This window comes from Macaca nemestrina, chromosome 1 (assembly GCF_043159975.1).
Source record: "Macaca nemestrina isolate mMacNem1 chromosome 1, mMacNem.hap1, whole genome shotgun sequence".
NCBI lineage: Eukaryota > Metazoa > Chordata > Mammalia > Primates > Cercopithecidae > Macaca > Macaca nemestrina.
Window position 1 is genome coordinate 225,690,037 of NC_092125.1, and position 11,091 is coordinate 225,701,127.

At 42.6% G+C, this 11,091-nt stretch overlaps 1 protein-coding gene across 10 annotated transcripts in view; it reads left to right on the forward strand.

The window, feature by feature from the left end:
* LOC105479209 (arginine-glutamic acid dipeptide repeats) overlaps positions 1 to 11,091 on the forward strand; it is a 466,387-nt gene that overhangs the window by 400,177 nt on the left and 55,119 nt on the right. The gene's annotated exons all lie outside the window — the stretch shown is intronic.

The window sequence follows — 11,091 nt, forward strand, 5'->3', positions numbered from 1 at the left end:
TAATCCCAGTTGGTGGTACGTTGATATTTACTATACCAGAAACTCATTTTCATTCACCTCCCATTATCAGAACTAAATTTTGCATATAGTTCAACTTTTTCAAGTTCTGGGTAGCCACTGAGCACTGCAATGGGTAGGGTATCTATAAAGAGAAGCAAAGTGCCATCCCGCCCTGCAGGGAGCCAGCGTGACATTTACATGCCTGCCATACTTGGTAGAATGTGCCAAGGGCCCTGGTGGGGGGAGGTTCAGGCCCTACAAAGTGAGCACAGAGGCTCCTAGAAAACTAATTGGAGGAGTGGTGTTTGAACTGGGCTTTGAAGGAAGGATTCATTTTTGACAGGTCCTGGTTGGGAGGGTGGAGGAAAAGCAACTCTCCAGCCGTAGGAAATACTATGAACAAAGGCACGGAGACAGGAAATTGTAAAACGTGCCCAGAAAGTACATGAGCGTGGTTGGAAAGGAGGTTGCATAAGTGGATGCAGTAGAACTTAGGCCCAAATTATAGCTTCAGGGTAGATTTTGGGGGACCTTGAACTCCCTCCAAAGAATGTGTATGGGTGAGTGTGGGGATGGGACCCATCTAAGGCTTTTAAGAAGAGAAGTGAGAACTGTGCTCCCAAAGTGTGTATAGGATGGGACCAAAGAGGAGGCTCTTCTCATAATTTAGTCTTGTAGGAAGACAGAGATGGGGGTTAAAAATTGAAAGTTAATGGAAATGGAAGCCTGCCTTTTGCCTTCATTTTCTCTATTGGAAATGTGTCACTGTTTGAATGGGACCAAGGGCCCAGTGAAAGGGCAGCCAGTTTTGACGTTTTTAACTTTAAGTAATGGGATGAAAGGTATTAGAGATTTCAATTTTTAATTTGATAAATAACATGAAAATCAACCACCTTTCTTAGCCACATTTCTGGGAATGAATTCTATTAAATATGTACATAACTACTGGCCATTAACTGTACTTTTTTCTTCGGGCAAAATATCATTTGCATAGACCATATTCCTGCAGCAGAGAATAAATACTATTGAGAAAGGGCTTTAAGACTGAGTAATCAAGATTCTGTTAATATTAAGAGGTTAAAAATGATTCTAGCATTCAATATGAGCTTCCAGCCTGAAGTTTTATTTAACTTCAGATTATAACCTTAGATAAACAATTTTCCTAGCCTCATTAATGCTTAATCTAATGTTACATAACAAAGTATGAACTTCCTTAGTCAGTTGATGCTGCTGAGAATGTGCAAATGTGTCACGGCCACATACCAGTACATTAGAAGATCTCTGTTTTTAAACCTTGTCCCTCTTCTACCTTGTCTATCCTCACCGCTCACAGTGTGCTCCTCAGGCCAGCACTCTCATCACCGTTATTAAAATGGACGATTCTCAGGCCCTGTCCTTGTCTCTTGAGCCAGAATCTGCATTTTAACAGGCTCCCCAGAGGATTCCAAAGTACAGTAAAGTTTAGGAAGCACCGCTATTTACAGTAATGCAGTCTTGCAGAATTCTGCGCCTACGTAGTATATCATTCTTAAAATGATACTGTCTTAATTCTGTTAAAATTGTAAAGTTTCACTATTAGGGCTTGATTTTGTTTTTCTAATTATTACAAAATATTTCCAAACATATAGGAAAGTATCTGGGCTTATTTCCATTGTCATTAATAGGATTTTTTTTTTTTTTTTTTTTTTTTTTGGAGACAGAGTCTCGTTCTGTCACCCAGGCTGGAGTGTGCAGTGGTGCAATCTCAGCTCACTGCAACCTCCGCCTCCCGGGTTCACGCCAGTCTCCTGCCTCAGCCTCCCGAGTAACTGGGACTACAGGTGCCCGCCACCATGCTCAGCTAATTTTTTGTATTTTTTAGTAGAGACGGGGTTTCACCGTGTTAACCAGGATGGTCTCGATCTCCTGACCTCGTGATCCGCCCGCCTCAGCCTCCCAAAGTGCTGGGATTACAGGCGTGAGCCACCGCACCCGGCTGCAAGCCAGGACTTCTTAATGTAGTTTTCTTCTCAATTCCCACTCCCATTTTTTCCTAGAAACATGATTGTAACTCCTCTCTTATTTTATACAAAAACTCTTGTTCTTCTCTTTACCTTGTGGCATGCGGTCTTAGTTAGACCTTGCCAGATTCTGTTTCAGTTTCTAATAAGCCTTTTTATGTGTAAGGATGGCCTTCTCTTGTTAACATGAAGTTTACATAGTCTTAAAGATTTAATACCATAGTGTTTTCAGGCATTGCTTTCTTTTACTTGCATTCCTTATATATGAAAAAGAAATGTAAGTTATTTGAGGGGCTGGCAAGATGGGAAAGAGGAAAGACATTTATGTGCCATACTGTTTTTCTTAATAGTTTGTGCTCACATAGATACAAACAGTTGGAATTTTCCATTTGAGGCCAAAGTGATTGCCAGTAGAAACAGGCACTGCATTTTGGCAGTAAGTACTGTGATCCTATAGCTATTCTTGTGCTGAGAGTTTGTTCCCATTAAAATGGAGCAGAGGCGTGAATCTATTAATTGTGATAGTCTGAACTATATGGATATTTGACTGGGCAGTGGTCCAGTTTTAGTGAGGGTAATCTGTGAGAGACTGGCTGATATTCCCATGTGTAAGTGATGTATGTAAGAGACTTTTGGTGCTGATGTTGGAAAGAAAAGGAGGTATTAAAAAATTAGGTGACTTTTTAAACCAAGGGCCTTGGATAGTTGCTGTTCTCAGTGTAAACAGCCTGAACTTGGCATTATCCTACATATGAAAACTAGTGGGAATGGCATAAGAATGCTTTAATTATTTGAAATGTATTACTTCATGTAGAAGTATGTAGGGATCAGTAATTTATTTGCTGTTGGTATTTGCTAACCTGTATTTCTTATGATTTGGCTGTGTCTTGGTTACCTGGATGACTTTTAGATGGAGACATTTATTACTTTTAAGCCTAAATGGTCTCTACCATTTTATTAGTTAGTAAAACAAATGGAAGAATTGAATTGGTCTTTAGAAAGCCTTACAAGTTGTGGTTACTGTGGTTATACTCAGTGGATTTATCCACTTGGAGCTTGTATTTTATATTGTAGATTCTTTTTTAGCCTTGTAAGATCTATTCTGACTTTGAAAACTAGCTTGCTGATATTTTAAAAATATATCTATCTAGTCTGTTAGGAAACCAACATTAAAACTAAGTTTCAAAATGTATCTGAAATTATAATCCTTGAATAGTTTGTTTTTAATCTTACTTGAAACTGTACCCTTGAGTAATGCTTAGGAAAATAGAGTAAAAATTAATAGTATTGTTTTGAAAAGTAAAGCAAAACATTAACCTCAGTCTCAGTCCCAGCTGTTCAACATGGGAAAGGCGTACCCCCACTCCCAGTAAGAATTTTTTTTCCTGTCATGTGTAATTTGAAAACCATTAATTGTGTTAGGTAAATAGGAAAAGCAAACAGGAGAAACTTTCCTTTGGGAAACCAGAATTCCATTAAGCTGAGTTTTCTAAGATGTTTAATTTTTCAATTAAGTTTGAGTATTAATGGCCCATGTTTCTTCCTCCCTACCCCACTTTGGAAATATAATTCTTTGTTCTGCTCAGGTATCTTAAATCCTTCTTCTAAATCCTCTCAATTGTGGCATCATAATCCCCAGGATTTGACTACTGAAATTTTATTTATGTATGTATGTAGGTATGCATGTATGTAGAGACGGAGTCTCCCTCTGTCGCCCAGGCTGGAGTGCAGTGGTACGATCTCAGCTCACTGCAGCCTCCACCTCCCGGGTTCAAGCGATTCTCCTGCCTCAGCCTCCCGCGTAGCTGGGACTACAGGCACACACCACCGTGCCCAGCTAAGTTTTGTATTTTAGAGTTTTAGTAGAGACAGGGTTTCATCATGTTGGCCAGGATGGTCTCGTTCTCTTGACCTGTGATTCGCCTGCCTCGGCCTCCCAAAGTGCTGGGATTACAGGCGTGAGCCACTACACCCGGCTGACTTTTGAAATGTCTAAACAATCCCAGTTGACAGAGTTGGGATTTTGGGGGAGCTTTTGGTAACCCCAGGCCTGTGCTGTCTAGGATGGGATGTCTGAAGGTAAATAAGGGTGCTTACCTTCATGGCCTCTAGTGAAGGGGCCAGGTGGGCCAGGGGTCTTCTCTGAAAGGTTTCTGAGTTTCCTCATTTCTTTTTTTTTTGAGTTGGGAGTTTCACTCTTGTTGCCCAGGCTGCAGTGCAATGGCACAGTCTCAGCTCACTGCAGCCTCCGCCTCCCGGGTTCAAGCGATTCTCCTCCCTCTTCCTCCCGAGTGACTGGGATTACAGGCATGCTCTACCACGCCCGGCTAATTTTGTATTTTTAGTAGAGATGAGGTTTCACCATGTTGTCCAGGCTGGTCTCGAACTCCCAACCTCAGGTTATCCACCCACCTCAGCCTCCCAAAGTGCTGGGATCACAGGCGTGAGCCATGGTGCCCTGCTGAAGCTCCCTCATTTCTAAAGGTCTTGCTGAGGCTGCTCTGCTCCTCCCCTGACTGGTTGCTGTTACACAAAAGGCCCATTTCATCTCAGCAGAGTTGGGTTTTGTTTCACCCTTTTAAAATTAAGATTGGCCAGGTACAGTGGCTCATGTCTGTAATCCCAGCACTTTGGGAGGTCAAGATGGGAGGATCACTTGAGCCCAGGAGTTCAAGTCTAGCCTAGGTAACATGGTGAAACCCCATCTCTACAAAAAATACAAAAAATTAGCCAGGTATGGTGACGCACGCCTGTAGTTACAGCTACTTATTAGACTGAGGTGGGAAGATCACTTGAGCCCAGGAGGTCGAGGCTGCAGTGAGCCGAGATCACGCTGCTATGCTCCAGCCTGGGCAACAGAGCGAGACTCTGTCTCAAAAACAACAACAAACAAACAAAAAAAATTAAAATTTATTTTATTTTAGTCTTGTACTTGACTCTGATTCCTCTTTTCCATGCATTTTTATTCTGTACACATGTGTGCATGAATGCGTATATGTATTTATATAGAATATAAAGCCTTCTGGGCAGGGACCTCATTTTAATACCTCATTATAGCACCCTTAGAGTCCTGTAACAGGCCCTATTATTTGCTTAAAATGAAATGTGTGTGTGTGTTCACACATGTATAAATGATGGGTTAGAAATACATTGTAACCATAGGTAGATAATTGTTGGTTCTAAGACATGAAAACTCTTCATTATTTTTAAAGAAACATTTTCCTCGTCTTTTGCTCTTCAGTGTGAGCAAAATCTAACAGACTAAAGGAAAAAAAAAAATCCATCAACAGTCATAGGAAGCTTACAAAGCTGCAGGGATCTGGCACCACCAAAACTTCTCCACCTGTTCTGCTTTGAAATGCTTTTTTTAAGACCAGTTTGAAACCTGGATATCCCAAGCCTTCAACTTTGTGTAATAGACAGAAAACCCTTGTGAACTCTACTGTCCCAGGACAATGGGACTAGGACTTGGGGTTCACTGTGCCACACTGGTCCTTCCTGTTCTGTTTGTTGTGCGCAGTAAATCAGCTCTCATGTTTGAACAGCGGCTCTGTGTTCTAGATTATTTATAAGATTGAAATCCATTGTTTATTTTTCTCAGCAGGTTTATTGAGCCAGTCAAGAATAAAATACTGTCTTAAGCAGTAGAGTAAGCCATTAGCCAATTGCACCTTAGCTTCAAATTAATCCCTAAAGGGTGTGCACATGAACACACACACTTTGCATGTCCCACGTATGTGTGTGTACTGGAGGTGAGAGCCAGGGGAGGTGGAGGAGCTTTAGTGGTGCCAGATCTCTGCAGCTTTGTAAGCTTCTTATGACTGTTGACGGATATTTTTTCCTTTTAGTCTGTTAGTGAGTCATCATCATATGCCATTTTATTATCTTGAAAACAGTCTGTGGAATTTTTTATCCCGTGTCTTTGCTGTATGAGTGAACCACCACTGAGGCTGTTGGGAGCAATATTAAGTTGGAGACTTTCTTCAGTGACGCTTCGCTTATGTATTTGCAGCTGCGGCCGTTGTTGCTTTGTTCCCATGTACAGGAGTTGGGGTTTTGTGATTGTTGTTTGGCAAGAAATATTAATAGTAACTTTTGTGTGTTTGATTATTTTCAGGGCTGGAGCAGCATCTATCCAGCACCTTTGGGACTTGATGATTATTGACTTAGGCACAGGACTTCTGAGATCAGAACTTGGTTCTTCTTCCCACAAGTGCCCTGTTTTGCAAATGTGCTAATGAGACACATTGAATTAGGTCAGAGGTTTGTGGCCTTAAGTTGTGGAGGGAAGTGTTTTCATTTGGAGAGAATCTGTAATTTGTGGAACAATAGGAAGAATAATTAAGTTCTAAAGGAAACAGGCCCGATGAATCTGGATACATGGCTAGTTTCGCAAAGTAAAGCCCAGCCTGTGAACTGGGGGCAAACTCTACATGTTTTGGATAATGTGAGGCTAAAAAGAAAAACCCTAAAACTTTTAAATAAATTTCTAAAAACCAAAACCTTTTAGTATATTTAATTTATTGGCTTAAAACTATATACATTATAGTTTTAATAATTTTGTAGATCAGGAATTTAGGTGGGACTCAACTGGCCATTTGTTTCCATGCCATGTGTCTAAAGCTCACTCTGTAGTATCACCTAGTAGATGGGTTGACCTGAAAGGTCCAAGATGGCTTCCCTTATGTGTCTGCCACCTTACTGGGGATGGGTGGGAAGCTGGCTCATCTGGGGCTATTAACCAGAATACTGGCATTTGTTCTATCCTGTGGGGTGAATTTGCCCTTCAGAACTTGAAGTTCTAGCAGGGCATGGTAGATGCTCCTACTGTAGTCCCTACTACCTGGGAGGCTGAGGCAGGAGGATATCTTTGAGTCCAGCCTGGGCAACCTAGCAAGACCCCATCTCTTAAAAAAAAAATTTGAAGCCCTTATTTCTTTTGATCATGTAAATCTATCAGGTGACTCAGGAGAAAAGTCCATGTGCCTCTGTCCATTTTATGGCCACCAGATGAGTTAAAGGATGTAATTCTTCTTTATGTAGTCATTTTGTATTTTTATTAAGATGTCCGTGTTTACAAATAGGAATGCCCATTTGTCCAGTATATCTTAGACTCATACAAAAGTGGACCATTTTCTTTTGTACAGTACTCTAGTTATTATTTCTCCAAATGCTACATACCTTACCGGGCATGTCTATAAATACTTAGATTTGTTGCAACATTTTTCTGGAAATCTGTTATTTGGGATGTTTAACTAGATGGGGTGAATGTAAAATGCTCCGAGTTTATTCCTAATACTAGTCAATCATCAAGCATTTACTGAGCTTATTGAGCATGGGGAGAAAATAGGGAGCTGTGGTTGTGCTCCCTGGGATGTCTGACTGGCTGCCACAGTGCATGTTGGAGGGAAACCAAGTGCCGAACAATGTAGTGTGGACATTAAGTAGTAATGGGAGGATGAGGGCTTGGGGAGTCTTGTGCATCCTGGAAGATTTACACTTGGGGCTTCAAGCTCTTTGAAGGGTGGGTGTTTTCAGTGTTAAAACTTGTTTGAAATGCCTTGCCGAAGGAAGTGCTTGAAGTAGCTTACTTGTCTGTTGAGGTATTTCTCACCACCTGAATCTTCTACAGCATTCCTGCAGAGTGGGGACATCTAACCCATTAAATGGAGCCATTGTGGTTTTAAACAGTTCCATTTTTTGGGCCACCTTCCTTTTATTAAGCTGAAATCTGCATCACTTCACCTTCCATACATTGTCCTGATCTCATCCCTGGGAGACTTAGAGAATTATTGCTGTAACATCTTCCTCACAGAGGCTCTTCATGTGGGCCTGTGGAGTTGGCATACCCGCTGCCCGGGCTTCTGGCTACAGGCTGCTCAGGCCTCTGCTTCCTGCAACAGCCATTCTGGATGAGGTCTTGTGGACCTTTATCATTCGGCCCTTTGTGAAACTTAATGTCTACAAAGAGAAGAAAGTGGCAACAATGGCCCCAGCTGGCGTCCCCCAGCCAGGGTGGCCCCCCCTCCCCTGCCCAGCCCTCCTTCACCCAGCAGGCAGGCAGGCAGGCATGTGTGTTAACTCAGTGCCTGCTGTGTGTGCACCAGTGCACAGTTCCTAGACTGACATAAAATCACATATATGTTGTGTTTGTTCTGTTGAGTTGAACTTGTCTTCATCCCAGCTGTCATTTCCCACAATGAGAAAGCATTAGTGTTTGGATTTAGTAAACAAAACAAAACAAAAAAAATTGCCTGATTGAATAGTGCATACCCAGACTAACCATTAATTACATGATTTCGACACTTAGAATGTACCTGAGCACAGATTTCCAGTGCCAAAGCACAGCATCATCATGCATGAAATAGTGGTCTCTGCTCCTGGCAGAGGGACCAGTAGCTTTGATCATGTCCCCAGGCCCTCCCCAGGAACTTGTCCATGCTGATAATCTTAGCATCAGTTAATTTCTCAACCCATTCCTACATGTTTTGATAAACTGTGGCTAAAGATTAAGATAGCAACCATTTAGCAGACATATGCCTTCATGTGTGTGCTGCTTTTGTTTCAAATCAGCTGTTGAAAGCAAAGCTTGAATGACAGAGTTCTCCCTTCTGCCCCCTCATAAACAAAAATTCTGGAAATGAACTGTTCACAGACTGGCCTAGGAACCCTGGATTTTAAGGTAAAATCATTGCTTTGGTATTTGCTGTCAGTCCAAATTGGACTTTCTGCCTTTCACTGAGCCTTCCCCCACTTCTTTTTTTTTTTTTTTTTTTTTTTGAGATGGAGTCTTGCTCTGTTGCCCACGCTGGAGTGCAGTGGCCGGATCTCAGCTCACTGCAAGCTCCGCCTCCCAGGTTTACGCCATTCTCCTGCCTCAGCCTCCCGAGTAGCTGGGATTACAGATGCCCGCCACCTCGCCCGGCTAGTTTTTTGTATTTTTTTAGTAGAGACTGGGTTTCACCGTGTTCGCCAGGATGGTCTCGATCTCCTGACCTCGTGATCCGCCCGTCTTGGCCTCCCAAAGTGCTGGGATTACAGGCTTGAGCCACCGCGCCCGGCCGCCTTCCCCCACTTCTATTCCTCTCCCCAAAACAGTGCTGCTCACAGGAACTGTATCCCAGCAGAAGTGTGGACAGTTCTGCTTTTCTCTCTGCTGCCTCATTCGGTTGTTAGAACAGGCTAATTCAAGCTAAAGTAGGCAGTATAGCTTTTCATTCTGTTTACTATTGCTGAATAACAGGAGAGCAAGGGCAGAAGGTATGGTAGATAGCTCAGCTTTACCACCATTGTCCGGGCTAAACATGAATCCTTAGGAATCCGGTTGGCCATTCCTCTTCTCAAACACTGTACTCCCTCTGCTGGTTTTGAGACAACTGATACTTCCTTAAGAAGTGTGAGGCTCTGCCTTCCAAACGGCACAGTCTCTTTTCTCCAGATCTGCAACTATGTGTGTTGCACACACACAAAGAAGACAGTTCTTTCTGACTGTGGGGAAATGATTTCAGTTCTTGGGCAAGGATGGCAAGGAATAAATGTAGAAGAAATTCCTTTCTGATACCATTCTCCTACCTCACATCCTACCCCCAAATCATTGCAGGACATTTAGATTTGTTTGGGGACCCCCAAACACAGCGCTCTCTGGCGTTGTATTCACTTCTACTTGTTTTCTTTGACCACCACCACCCCTGCCCCAAGCCCAGCCTCCACCTCCCTGCAGCACTCATGACAGGAGTCATTTTTTATAGCACACATAACCTTTACACCAAAAGGAAAAAGTGCACTGCTTATAACAAAATGAATCTCTTTTCTGCTTTTATTTTGAAAAGTCCTCCCTGTTTAATGTGGAGGATATTCGTGCTGAAAGCCTGTTCCAAGTAGGCATTTGTGCGTCCCAGAGGAACTTTTGATTTATTTCCTTAACTCTGCCCTCCTTTCTCTGTGGTTCAGAAACGTTTAATGATGTGTGAAGCTCGGAGACTTCAGTGCGAAACAGTAGTCGTTTTAAGAACCCCTCCCACTATATAAAAGGCCTGCCAGTTTCCACATGCTGGGTTTTTGACTCTCTGAAAGGCTGACCTCTTACAAATTTTGGTTGTACAGCAGGGCATCCTGGGTTGGGGCCTTGATAATGCTTTTGTGAAATCTTTTTTCCTCCTCCTCTCGCTCTCTTTGAAAGTTGTAATGAAAATTCCGGGCTCTTGGCCAGCCTGTGGGATGTGATACAGTAGAAATGTTTCTGGTGCCCTTTGTTACTGCTCGGCTTTGATTAGGCTTATTTCCCGTAAGCTTGATTTTGCTAGCCCTGCCCCCACCCGCTTTTTTTTTTAATGGCTGAGGAGGTTAACTTAGCCAAGGTTAAGCGTTTTATTATGCAGGCTGCTTCAACCTAGTGGTGGAGTCACTGTGGCCGGGCTTTTGTGGCAGAGAGAGACGAGGGGAAACTATGTTTTCCCTCCGTGTTTGCATTTCTCCCGCCCAAAGGCTGCCTTTTACTTTTAGTGCCAGTCTTCATAGAAGGTAACAAGCTAGGTAAGCTATGTTGGTTTCCCGTTTCTTTACTCAGAATGTTTCAGGAAACCATTGTACAACTTGTCTTGAGATTTTGTTAGTCAAGGTAAAAATCATGGTAGACCTCCCTTTGGGGTTTCTGCCAGGTGGAGGGCGAGGCCTTGAGGGCAGCAGTTAACAGCGACATGCCTTTGATCCTCCCTGTGGTTCTCTGTTTCAAAAGAAAGAAGTGGTTGCAGCTTTAAAAAGGTTTTTAAATGCTGCTTTGACCTTGTATTTATAGCTCTTTCGTCCTTGCAATTAAGAATATTTTATAGACATCAGCTCAGCAGTCATCCCCATAAGTCTATTAGGGCTGCCAGTATCACTCCACATGCACAGGTGGAGAAACTGAGGCACAGTGATACTAAAAATGGCACCCTCACAGGTCTTGTCCAGGTCATGGAGTAGGGATGAATCAAGAACTAGGGCCTTTAGAGGTAGGCTTCCCCCACAGAACCTCTGTGGTAAGTGCTTGCATTTGGGACAAGGTTTGCTTTTTATAGAAAAAAAAAAAAAGTGGGATTTTATTATCATAGAA